This window comes from Cupressus sempervirens, chromosome 11 (genome assembly GCF_028749045.1).
Source record: "Cupressus sempervirens isolate cs-2001-9-10 chromosome 11, ASM2874904v1, whole genome shotgun sequence".
In the NCBI taxonomy this organism is placed as follows: domain Eukaryota; kingdom Viridiplantae; phylum Streptophyta; class Pinopsida; order Cupressales; family Cupressaceae; genus Cupressus; species Cupressus sempervirens.
This window is the reverse complement of record NC_143128.1, coordinates 326,763,086-326,777,037: the sequence shown is the minus strand read 5'-3', so window position 1 is coordinate 326,777,037 and position 13,952 is coordinate 326,763,086. Positions and strand designations below refer to the sequence as shown.

Below are 13,952 nucleotides of genomic sequence, written 5' to 3'. Positions count from 1 at the left end.
TGATTTCTTCCTACCTAGAAAGGACTCCTAGTCCTTTTCTTGGCCTTCTCTTTGTTTCTCTGCTTTCCTTCTTGCTTTTTGTTTTGTTGTTCATGCTTTAGTTTCCGAACACCGTTTGGTGCTCCTGCTATTACCAGTATTATTGTTGTATGTAACCAGTATTATTGTTGTATGTAATGTCCTCTTTTACTAGGACATTATAATTCTGTGTTGCCAGCTCACTTCGCCTAAGATTAGGGGGCGAAAAGGTTCTTTATAGGGTTCAATTCGAGATTTGGCCTAGACATTTCCAATTCTAGACCCATCAGAGCAGTTTTGGCAAGCTGTCTAGATGCTTACTATTTTTAGTAAGTAATAAGAGCTCAGTATTTCGGTACCTCAGTCCTGGGTTGTAAGCGTCTCGCCGAGAGCTTTCCAACGAGCTATTGCACATGCTTATCAGAGTTCATTTGGTCAGTTATTTTAATGCTTGATGACTATATGGTTTATTGACTAAGTGACTATTAAAGTTCATTTAACTTGTCACTTTATTTAAAAAGGGTACTATGTTCACTTAAGTGACTAAAGAACAAAAAATGTGCTTTATCCCACATTGCTTGAATGAGTGTGCATCACATTGGGAAAAGTGATAAACGTACAACAAGCTCCACATGAGAGGATATATATGAAGATTATAATATTTAAAACAAATATTAGTCTAGGAGTTGGAAACAATTACTGGTTATCTCTTTGAGGACACAAACCCTTGAAGAAGCTTTTGGATGTTGGACGCAAACCTATCCTTCTTACAGGTTTTATCTATATTGCCAATCTAACTGTTTTTATTGTTTATAAGATTGGATCATTTGGATAGCTACACTGTTATTGTATTGCTATTGTATAATACAATAACGCATTTGGTGGTTCTTTGTGTTAATTCCAAGTTTATATATGTACTTTATGAATATTGGAGAAATAAAACAAAGTTTTTTGAGTTTCCTTGTATGTAAATCTGTTGGATTCAAATCGATTAAAGTTCTGGAATTTATATTCAATATTGGTTTTTTGTTCGGGTTTAAACCTCCACTTTATATCACGATTTTTTTGGTATAATATCCGAAAGGGATATTACAGTAGTATCAGAGCCAATAATCCTACCATCCTGTGGAATCACACAACACATGGAAATTTTATGAATTCAATATTTAGAAATCTCTAGTTGCTTATTGTGACTGGGCTAGCTCAAGGACAACATACCCTTGGGTTATGTGCAAGAAGTCTTGACGTAGCCCCAGCTCTGCACATAGTATGAGAATCAGTAATACAGTGCTTACTACAAGTGGTTTAATAACACAAGTTCTTTAGAGAACTAGAAGTGGTTACCTTGGTGAACTAAATTTACAGCAAAGGGGAGGAAGAATAGTTGATACTGTTGGAAGGAACTAGTATTCAGCTCAAGCTATCCTTAGCGGCATATAGATCAGGATGGCTCCATATAGTATTTGCATATCAAAGTTTAGTGAAGGTATATTTTCAGATCAGTTTATCAAAACAATTAATTGGTGAGTAATAGTGAACTCCGCACAATCCGACTATACACACCTTGAATATTGGCCCTGAGTCATCATCTTAGATTCATATCTACACATTAGAGTTAGATACGTGGTTTTGTCTTCTCCCAGGGCACGGAAAGAAGAGTTTTCCAATTGACTGGGTGCAGAAAGAGAGGCACCCGAATCTCAGCATATGCTAGTTTCTAGCCGACACCCTTACCAGCTCACGGAGTTGGATTTTTGCGGCAAAGGGACTCTATTTCAAGATAACTTGGTGTCATTATATTCTAAAAGAATGGATTGAAGTGTCACATTAAAGATTTCTCGGCATTCAAGAGGTATCAGTTGGGTTTTGTTCCACATTATAGATAGCGTGAGGGGAGTCGGGTCTTAGTTCAGTCTCACGGAACCCAACGTGAGTGGTGGACAACCCAACGTGAGTGGTGGACATGATTGTAGGAGAGAAGACACCAGTTGGACACGACCATCAACAGACGGAACAGTCATTTGCGGGAACCCCACTACAAGCGACGGTGAAGTAACTCAGACCTCATGTCGGCAGTATAGACTGTATAAAGTCGAACCACATAGCAACTAGAAGGAGCTTCGAATATCAATCCATGCGGGTGTAATCAGTAACACGCCTAGCAGCAGAAATACACTACCGTGTTTGAGAAAATCGTCAATCAGACAGGGATTTGTGGTCGTTCCAGCTACTGGTCGGGTGCTTGACTCACAGGGCTACCATTGGTCTTGTGAGTGGGCTGGGAGCCCTTTGCAGTATCAACTTCATACGTCCAGCAGGATTGACGCTCGAGAAGAAACCATTGTATGACGGTCGAAACTCCATAAAAAGGGCACTTCGCCAATATAGTCTGCACGTCCACACACATACAGGCTGTAGCTTAGATTGATGGTCGGCCACTAGGTTATGATAGCAAAACCCGTGAAACAATAGATTTCTGCTTCAGTTTCATTACGCGAAGACACTAAAACAATCAAAAAGCATCTGTGGGTGCTTGTATGATTATACAATCTTAGGCATAAGGGAAGCATCTTGAACCTGGACAGAGTGTGTAAAGATCATTTTCAGCCATCACAAGATTGAGAGTGATCTTCTTCATTGAGTTGGGAGATTGTCTATTTTACAACCAATACAAACTTGAGAGTGAGGTAAAGTGAGTTTACACAGTGAATAAGAGGCAAAACAAATACCATTTATCACAACCAATATGAAAATGTGAAACATATTCCTACATTCTGTTTCAGTCTCCAAATGGCTATACTCTTGCATCAACTACTGGAGATGAGACACAACAGTTTTCGTCGGTGTTTGGAACTCTTGATAACTTAAAGGGGACAAAGGAGCAAAGATTCATCTACAGCATTCAACAAATATATTACTCACATTATCTATTAAACTGGTACACCAGATGGAGTATGGAGGAGGTTTCCACGCTAGATGTCGGTTTATGAACTTGGCAGTGTCTTTGAGTTTCTAAGAAACAAAGTCGCATCTCACCGGACAATGATTCTAAGGATCTGAGAGCTAATATAGTTGCACTATTGATTATTTTTATTGTTTCAAACTTTCATGTTGTTATTTCGTTACTGATTATGTGGGCTTCATTGTATACTGATTCCAAAAAAGTGGCAGTGTTAGTGCATATGATGAGGTTTTCAAAATTTTAGAATATCCTACCTACTAGGATCTTTGGTTTCTAGAGTACCTTTTAGTTATGTATTGTGGCATGGATATTCAGTAATTTGTGCCAAATCAGTGAACATTCTTAGAAGACATTTGACTTTCCAGCTCCTATGCTATCTTATTAAATTGGTTAGCAGCTACCCCAATCTAGTCAGAAATTGGGAAGTTGATTACTGTGATTGGCATCAAGCCGGAGTCATAATATTGATCAATCTTTCAGTACAAGTATTGAAAGATGGGAATTTTTTTGAAGACACAAATCATGGCAACAGCAGACCTTCAAAAAAATAAGAGTTCTAGGTACACTCGTGATGGGCAAGTCAAAGATACTTGTGAATGTAAAACTGAAGTAAGGAGATTGTATGGTGATTATAAGAAATTTCTGTCAAAACTTCAAAAAGAATTTTCTTTCATTGATTATGTGGACCTTTAGCTAGAGCTGCAAAACAAGACGGATATGATAAGAAACAAATACTATGAATTGGCTCGAAATCTCCTTGCAGAGGACAATTACAGAAATTTGCATAGAGATGATATCAATCAAATTGATAGTAGTACTAGTAACGGCACAAGTATACTAACAAGTAATTGGGAGACAAAAATATCTTACAGAGTTGTTTACATAGTCCTTTTGATGAGCATATTGATGGCCCAGGTAGAAGAGTTGACCAAGCTGCCAACGTTGGCAACTCCCCATCTTATTTAGACAAAGAAAACAACAGCATCTTATTTGGGGACATGGAAATTAACTTGGATGAATTTTATGATGACACTGGGCTGAAAATTATGTCAAGATTTGAGGAGGAGCAAATGGACCGCAATGTTCGCAGGACAGATGATCTAGCACACGTTGAGTTAGAGGATATATCTGAAAATGTTGTTCTCCTAAGTGATGAAAAATCAAAAAGTTCTATGGAGAACAACCCACTTGTGTTTGAGAGAGATAGTCAAAAACCATTATCACTTCTTGACTTATTGGATATGCTTTTGGTCAAAGAGGAAAAGATTGTCCAAGTGTTAACAAGGGTGGATGATTCTTCCAATTTGATTGAGGATCTCATGCGAAAGATTGTGATAGAGGAGAGGCAAGGGAAAGTATGTGGTTTCACGAGTCCTCTTTTACATACTATTTTTGAAACCTTGAAAATGATAAAGTATGAGTACTTGCAACTATTAATGGATAGAGATCTAGCAATAAAATTTGGAAGGGACAAGCAGAGTGAGGTAGATGAGCTATGCCTTCAATTGAGCTTAACACATTATTCCATCCACAAAGTTGAAAATCAATGAGTGGGGCAGCCACTTATGAAGAAGATAACAGTGGTTCAAGGGAAGAAATCACGCAAATCATTGAAGAAATTCATAAAGCAGGTAGATGGGTAGGCAAACAATATAATTCAATCACCTGTTTTCCGTTTGAGACTTTCCTTGATGAGAAAAATTTTACGGACCAGCAAGTTGATGAGTTTGAAAATTCTGAATTGTATGACAGCAGCTGTACATTTTCATATGAGCACATGGTTAGTGATACCACAAGTGAAGATAATTCAGAAATTTCAAGTAGTGGTGAACCTTCCTTTTTTAAAACCTTGACATGGGCGAGAGTACTTATGGTGGAGTAGGAAGTTCAAATTTAACCTTAGCATGCTCTAAGGGATTTTTCAGCTTACCCAGAGTTTTATCACCCAGCTCTTATGAGATGGCCATGGCCTACTTGTTGTTTGGTGATTTTTCTTGTTGGTATATTTCAGCTATCAATGATTTGCCTATGTATGTTGGTAATATATTTGCTGATTCTAATTGGCCTTTAAGGGTCAATGAGTTATTTGTAGGAGAGTGGGGAGAACAGACATTATCCTACGTTCCTCATGAGGTGTCTACATTTCTTATTCAGCAGTATACTAGTGACAGTGTTAGCATTCATGATGTTGGTGATTCACCAACCACTCTTTCCTTTACCCAGGATTATGCTGATTGGGTAATCGGGGATCCAGGTGTTAATAGTATCTTACAACTGGTAGATTATGCTATGTTGTTACACAGTCACAGGATTATGATCTATGTGTTTCAGCGTTCTAACATGTCATAGTTCCAAAGATTAGGATTACTCCCTTTTCACCAGAGTGATATGGAGGTGGAGTCTGATTGGATGGATCTATCATTGTCATCGATACAGTTGTTGCAGGAGTAGTCCAGTGGTACAGTGGTACAGATATCACAGGAGTTGGTCCGTGGTATCTCAGTCAGCGCACGAGTTCTCACTTGGGATCCAAGGGGAGCATCCCTACGCATTGCCTTTTATCGGGGAGCTAGGAGGAGAGTTTGGTCATTATCATCTTGGAGTGGATATTGGTATATTGTCGAGCTCCCATCATCACTTGACAGTAGAGACTTGCAGGGTCACTCATGGAGTGAGGCATTCATTCTCACTAAGGTTAGTGGCACACAAGGCAGCAACACATGGCAGTTGGTGTCCCTTTATTGTGAGACTTGGGATCCTAGTATTTAGTTATTTGGCACATTGATTCCTATTGTACTATTTCACCATTTTGAGTTTGGGAAGAGGCATGCTGGGGTACATCGACTGAGGAGTAGAACCTCATTCTCGATGCGAGTATGCGATTCTGGCATTTGGTTTCTGCAAGTATGAGCGGATTGCTTGAGGGCAAGCAATCTTTGAGAAGGGAGGCTTTGTAATGTCCCCTTTTTCTGAGACATTATAATTCTGTGTTGCCAACTCACTTTGCCTAAGATTCGGGGGCAAAAAGGTTCTTTACGGGTTCAGTTCAAGATTTGGCCTAGGCATTTCCAGTTCCAGACCCATCAGAGCAGTTTTGGCAGGTTGTCTAGATGCCTACTATTTTTAGTAAGTAATCAGAGCTCAATATTTTCGATACCTCAATACTGAGTTGGAAGCGTCTCGCCGAAAGCTTTCCAATGAGCTATTGCACATGCTCATTAGAGTTCATTTGGTCAGTTATTTTAATGCCTGATGACTATATGGTTTATTAACTAAGTGACTATTAAAGCTCATTTAACTTGTCACTTTATTTAAAAAAGGTACTATGTTCACTTAAGTGACTAAAGGACAAAAAAGGTGCTTTATCCCACATTGCTTGAATGAGCGTGCATCACATTAGGAAAAGTGATAAAAGTACAACAAGCTCCACATGAGAGGATATATATGAAGATTATAATCTTTAAAACAAATATTAGCTTGGGAGCTGAAAACAGTTACTGGTTATCTCTTCGAGAATGCAAACCCTTGAAGAAGCTTTTAGAGATTGGACGCAAACCTAGCCTTCTTACAGATTTTATCTATATTGCCAATCTAACTATTTTTACTGTTTATAAGATTGGATCATTTGGATAGTTGCATTGTTATTCTATTGCTGTTGTATAATATAGTAATGCATTCAGTGGTGATTTGTGTTAATTCCTGGTTTATATATGTACTTTCTAAATATTGGAGAAATAAAACAAAGTTTTCTGAGTTTCCTTGTATGTAAATCTGATGGATTGAAATTGATTAAAGTTCTGGAATTTATATTTAATACTGGTTTTCTGTTCGGGTTTAAACCTGCACTTTATATCACAATTTTTTTTTGTATAATATCTGGAAGGGATATTACATTGTAATCCTCCAGTTCCATAGACCTTTGATGGTCTTCTATTGGACATTAATATCATTATCTTATCTTATTATCATATCTAGTTTACCAAATTTTCAAGTTTTTGTGTAAGTGTTGATGCATGGTTTTCTTTCATTTTTTATCTAGAATGCAAGAATAGAACAATGAGTAGTCAAGGCTCAATGGGTGGGGCTGGATCACCAAGATTAAAATTGATAAGGGGTCTCCATTATGGAGACACAACAAGAATCACACAATGTCCCGAGGTGGGTCATACATATGGAAATGTAATTATTGCAATGCACAATATACAAGCTCCTATTTCCAAGTGAAACTACATTTTTTGGGCCCGATGGGTAAAGGAATTAACTTGTGTGAGGGCAGTGGGCCAGATAAGAACGGATTACCAGCTGCACAAATGGCAGTGTTAACAAAAGAGCAATAAGATACTAATAGAGCGGTTGCAAAAGGAAAATGTAGAGCTCCCAAAAGAACAAAAACACCAACACCACCATCTAATCAAACGAGCACAAGAACACAACCTTTTTTGCCTATGCTAATTACAAATGATGAAGATGTAGACCCATCTCCACTCACTTGCAAGAGAGGCCCACTAGATAGGGCATTCCAAAATAAATTGAGAGACATTGTTGATTACAAAATTTGACATCATTTAATTGCAAATGGTGTTTCATTTAATTTTGTGAGATCACCTTATTTTAGGGAGACGGTACAAGCAATAAATGAAGCAGCCCTTGGTTATAAACCACCTGATCATGAGAAGTTGTGCACTACTGTATTATATGATAAGAGGAAAATTGTAGAGGCTGAACTTCAACCAATAAGAGATTCTTGGGTTCCATTAGGTGTGTCTATTATGTCAGATGGGTAGAAAGATTGTAGAAACCATTCATTGATTAATGTTATTGTTGTATGCCCTAAGGAGGCAATGTTCTTGAAGGCAGTTGATTGTGAAGGGCAAGTGAGAGATTCAAAATTTGTTTCACATATTCTCATTGATGCCATAGAGTCGATGGGTCTTGATAATGTTTTCCAAGTGGTCACGGACAATGCAAAAGTTTGCAGGGTTGTAGGGATAATTGTATAGTCTAGATATGATCATATCTTTTAAACACCATGCATCATCCACTTTCTCAATTTGGTAATGAAATCAATTGGCATTGAAATAGATTGGGTGAAAAATATATATGATGCTGAAGAGATTCAAATGTTTGTGATAAATCACATGTAATATTGTAAATTTGTAAATTTAATATTCAATTATATATTATTGGATTTCATAATTTATTTTTGTTGTTGTTTACATCAACATGTTTTAATTTTTAAATGTATTACTTACTTGAGTTTAACATTTTCTTAAGTTGCTGAAACCTATTTTGCCTCTCACACAATCGTCTTGAGGCGGCCTGTGAAGGTAAAGGAAGCATTGAAATTCCAATGGGACTTTTGCAAGAATTCCAATACAACAAGGGCCTTAAATGTGAGAAGAATGATACAAGATGAGGATTGATGGGGTCTGTTGACTTCTGTGGTTGAATTCCCCGGTCTAGTCATGGCAATGCTTCACTTTGTAGACAGTGATGAGCATGCCTTTGGGATATTTATGATTCCATGGACACTATGTTGGAAAAGATTAAAATGGTAAGTTCTATGCTCTTTTACAATTGTTTAGTTGAGAGATATCTAAATACTAAAGTTTAAATTGGCATAATCACTAATTATAATTATTACTCATATCTCATATCCTAGGTCATACAAAGGAGGGAGAACGATCCTCAAGACAACTTTTACAAAAAAGTAGAAGCAACTGTTCATCATCAATGGACCAACATGACCACACCTTTGCACCTCCTCACATATGCTCTATCCGCAAGGTATTGTAGTGCTTATCAAATACTTATGCTTATGTTATCCAATGTTTGTACTATTGATATTTGATAATGTTCAATTGTATTACGTTGTCCCCAGGTACTATAGCGTAGATATACTTCGCCTTCCAGGTAGAGTGCCACCATTTAGAGATGCAGAGGTTGCAAATGGGTATAAGAGGGAACTAACTAAACTATTCCAAGATCTAGAAAATGGGGCAATTGTGAGGAATGAATTTTCTGCCTTCATCTCAAGTGTTGATTTCCACCCTATTGCTATAGCAAACCAAAGTAGGATAGATGCCATTAAATGGCAGCAACTTCATGGGCAAGACTTCACGTACCTCCAACCTCTTGTCATAAAGATCCTATCCCAAGTAAGTTTGTAAAATTGAAAACCTAAAGTTGATTTCTTAAGCTTAAAGTTAACACTCTCAATTCCTTGAATTTATCTCGATTGTTATAGTGACATTCTTTTAATTTCTCTTTCGGTTGCCTACTCTTCTGCAACTGAGCGGAATTGAAGTTCTCACTCCTTTATCCACTCAGTCAAAAGCAATCAGTTGGCCACCAAAAAAACAGAAGACCTTGTGTTCATTCACAACAATTTGCGCTAGTTGTCACAAAAGGATCCTAAGTACTAGAAGGGGCCCAAAAAGCTTTGGGATGTAGCAACTGAGACTCTTGATTTAGATATGACTATCTAGGATCTTGCTAGATCCACCTTGCTTGATGTGGATGATGAGGAGGATCATGAGTTCACAATCCCCTCTACTACTAGTGGAACTGGTTTGGGTTCCTCTACTAATACAGATATGGCACTTGCAGCTCATCAGTACTTCCCTAATGCGAATTTTCTTGAAAATCCATTTGATGATTAAATCAAAAACTTTAGTCTTGACTCTCAACTCTTTTATGAGTGAATCATGATACAAACTTTAAGTTTAATGATCTATATTTTGAATGTTACAAACTTTCACCTTCAGTAATTCAATGTTAATGTGTTGATTTTCTTTATAATCATGAAAAAAGATCAATTATCAAGTATACTAGATTCATAGATGCATACTAAAATCATAGATTCATACCATGGAATGATTTAGTTTTAGAATTATGTATATTTCTCTTTTTTTTTAGTATATATAATGCACATATATATATATATATATATATATATATATATTGTTAATGCATGCAGCTTTAGTCTAACATTATTGTGATAAGCACATATGTATGTATATACACACAACAATATGATGCACATGTCGTTATGCATATATGCATATGTACATTCTATTGTACTTTACACAGTTTGCAACCGATGCGACATATATATGTTCCGAGATCATTAAGGCATGATTGAGATTAATTTTGGTTCCTTTGATGTTTAGATCATGGTCGATCTATCCTTTATATTGGGTCACAGATGTAATGATTGGTTACACATTTAAATCACTATATTAAGATAGTAACTAATTATGTGCATTAGTTAATCATGAACGTGTGTGAGAATGAATGTCCATGTCTCCTGTGGAAGAAATGTTAGGATTAAACCTCGGACAGAAATAACAATTACATGCAAATATAAACAATAGATCACACACCAAAAAGAACACAAAACACCAAGATTTAACGTGGCTCACCCAATCCCTGGGCTATGTCCACCAACTAGCAAGTCCAATATTATTAGGACCCAGTGATTACAACCTGATTACAATCCATAATCCCCTACAGCTCAATACCACTGCAAGAACCAATTTTCGCATCACAGCTTATGAAAACAATCCCTAACCCTAAGCCCTTTTATACAAGTAGTTTTTCCGCTTTAGGGTTAAATCTAGTTACAACATGTCGGCCATAAATTGGCGAATATAAACAATAGCCAATTAGCGAATAGTAGCCCAAAATTTTGTACCATTGGCGAATGGTAAATAGTAGCCCAAAATTTTGTACAATACTTCCCTCATCAATCACCACAAACTAACAATCTCCCACTTGAGGACTGATCAAACTCTACACTAGACAACAATCTCCCACTTGGAGACTGATCCTGTGGTAATACCGCTACCACATGGGGCTCCCACTGAATCAAACCACCCTAGACTCTGCTGTTCTTTATTCTTATTCAGTCTAGAAGACCAACCAAAGCTGAAGAGGAATTGAGCTTCTCCCTTGTGACTACCTTTGTAAACATATCGGTTGGATTATCATCTGTATGTATCTTGTAAAACTTTAACTGTCCATCGTCCAAAACTGACTAAATGAAATGGTACTGCAACTGTATGTGTTTTGTCTTTCAATGCAAAGCAAAATTTTTTGCAAGATGAATGGCACTCTGGCTATTTGTAAACAAATAATTATCCCTTTAAGGGTGTCCCAATTCTTCTAAGAAGAACTGAAGCCATATTATCTCCTTGGCTGCCTCTATAGCAGCAACATACTCTGCCTCTATAGTGGATAAAACATTAACCTTCTGTAACCTAGAAACCCAACTCACGGTTGCCCCACCAACAGTAAATACATACCCTATAGTACTCCACCTGGTATCAATACTCGTTCCAAATCTGAGTCAACTTAGCCCTGTAAGTCAGTAGTAGAGCCCCCAAAGTGTAAACACTTACTTAATGTTCCTCTAAAATATCTGAGAATCCATTTGACTGCATTCCAATGCTCAATTCCTGGATGACTCATACCTGCTAATGACTCCCACTGCATGTGCAATATTTGGCCTTATACATACCATAGCATACATCAAGCTTCCTATAGCTGAAGCATAGGGTACTTTGGACATTTTATCCTCCTCTTCTTGTGTCTTTGGACACATCTCCTTAATCAATTTCAAATGACTAGGTAAAGTTGTACTGACAGCTTTAGCATTCTCCACAGAGAAATGTTGCAACACCTTCTCAACATAATCAGCCTGAGATAGCGTCAATTTCCTATTCTTCCTATCTCTGCAAATCTTCATATCAAGGATTTGTTTTGCTGCCCCCAAATCCTTCATAGCAAATGCATATGCTAACTAGCATTTTAGCCCCTTAATATGATCCACGTTAGACCTAGCTACAAGCATATCATCAACATATAAACATAAAATAATGTAGCTATCATCATCCAACCTCTTAAAATAAACACAAAGATTTGAATGACACCTACTATATCCATGCTCATGCATAAAACTGTCAAATTCCAGATACCATTGCTAAGGTGCTTACTTCAAGCCATATAAATTTTTCTTCAATCTGCACACTAAGTTCTCCTTACCTTTGACCTCAAATCTTTGTAGCTGAGCCATATATCTCTCTTCATCCAAATCACCATAAAAGAAGGCTATTTTAACATCAAGCTGTTCCAAATGCAAATCTTCAATAGCCACAATACTCAAAACAATGTGAATAGAAGTCATTTTAACAACAGGAGAGAATATCTCATCAAAATCAATGCCCAATTTCTATGCAAATCCTTTTACAACTAACCTCGCTTTAAATCTTTTTTTACCTCCATCCTCTTCTTTCAACTTGTAATCCCACTTATTTTGTAAAGCCCTTTTACTTGTAGGCAACTTGCATAAATCCCAAGTCTTATTTTTCAGGAAAAAGTCCATTTTGTCTTTCATTGCAGACTCCCACTGAATATTAATATCCACCTACACAACTTTATCATAACATTCAAGTTCACCAGCATCTATTAGTAAAATAGAATACAAAGAGGGAGAAAATCTTTTTGGAAGTTTAATTAGCCTTATTGACCATTTAACATGCACTGGGGTGTGTGGTATTTGTTGTTGCGGTTGTTCCACATCATGAAGAATTGCTGGAACATCATCTTTTGGAGTATCATCCAACACTACATAATCATCCTATTTCTTCTCATGTTGCTGCAATAGATCTTTGTACGACACTTTTTCATTAAATATGACATCTCTTTTTCTTACAATTTTACGATTTTCAAAATCCCAAAGCCTATAACCAAATTCATTAATGCCATATCCAACAAATACACATTTCTTTAACTTAGCTTCTAGCTTAGTTCTATTTTTAGAATCAATATGAGCAAATGCTTCACAACCGAAGGTTTTGAGAAAAGAATAACTCACCTTTTTACCAGTCCATGTTTCCTCTAGAATACCACAGCCCAAAAGAGCAAAGGGACCTCTATTAATCAAATATACAGCAATATTGACAACCTCCACCCACATGTGTAACAGCAACCCAGCATGCAACCTCATGCTCCATTATAGTCTTGTTCATGCATTCAGCTACTCCATTTTCCCATGGAGTCCTTGGAACAGTTTTTTGTATACGAATTTCATTACTGGGACAATAATCTTCAAATTCATGACTGCTATTTTGACCACCATTATAAGATCTGAGACATTTTAATTTCTTAACAGTCTCATTTTCAACCAAACATTTCCATTTCTTAAAAGTTTGAAATACATCAAATTTCTGTCTAAGGAAATAAATTCATACTTTTCTAGTTGCATCATCAATAAATGTAACATAATAATGAAAGCCAGTAAGAGAAGATAACTGAGCCAATCCCCATACATATGTATGCACAAGCTCTAATTTCTCTCTCTTATTTTCCTTCCCAGTCTTCACAAAACTCACTCTCTTTTGTTTTCTATACACAACTTTTACAGAAATTCATATTAACAAATTTCAGACCTGGTAAAACTTTCTTTGAATGAAGTACTTTCATACCTTTTCTCACTCATGTGCCGAAGTTTGTTGTGCCACAGCACTATATTAGAATCTACAGCAACTATTTGTTCTTCCTACTCAACTGCAGCAACTATTCTTAAACATTACATTTTCTCTGAAACAATCAAAGTAGAAGGAACATATATGACCTATACAAATATATAAGGTGCCTACTTTCACACCTTTTACAACTACAAGGGAACATTTTGAAACCTTCCAATTTTTATTATTAAAAGTAACTACACAAACCTCATCACCGAGTTGCCTTGCTGAAATTAAATTCCTACTCAATCTTGGAACATGTCTTACCTCATGTAGTAGCCAATGATTCTTATTCTGCAACTTAATTGTAAATTTTCCCTTTCCAACAATTTAACAAGGTTCATTATCCCCCGAATAAACAAGTCCAAAATCCCCTTGGACATAATCAATGAAATAACCTCTATGAGGTGTAGCATGAAATGAAGCACCAGAATCTAAAACTC

General features: G+C 36.8%; 1 protein-coding gene across 1 annotated transcript in view; it reads right to left on the bottom strand.

Annotated features, from left to right (window-relative positions):
- LOC149529426 (actin-related protein 2/3 complex subunit 1A-like) overlaps positions 1-13,952 on the bottom strand; it is a 190,392-nt gene that overhangs the window by 69,594 nt on the left and 106,846 nt on the right. The gene's annotated exons all lie outside the window — the stretch shown is intronic.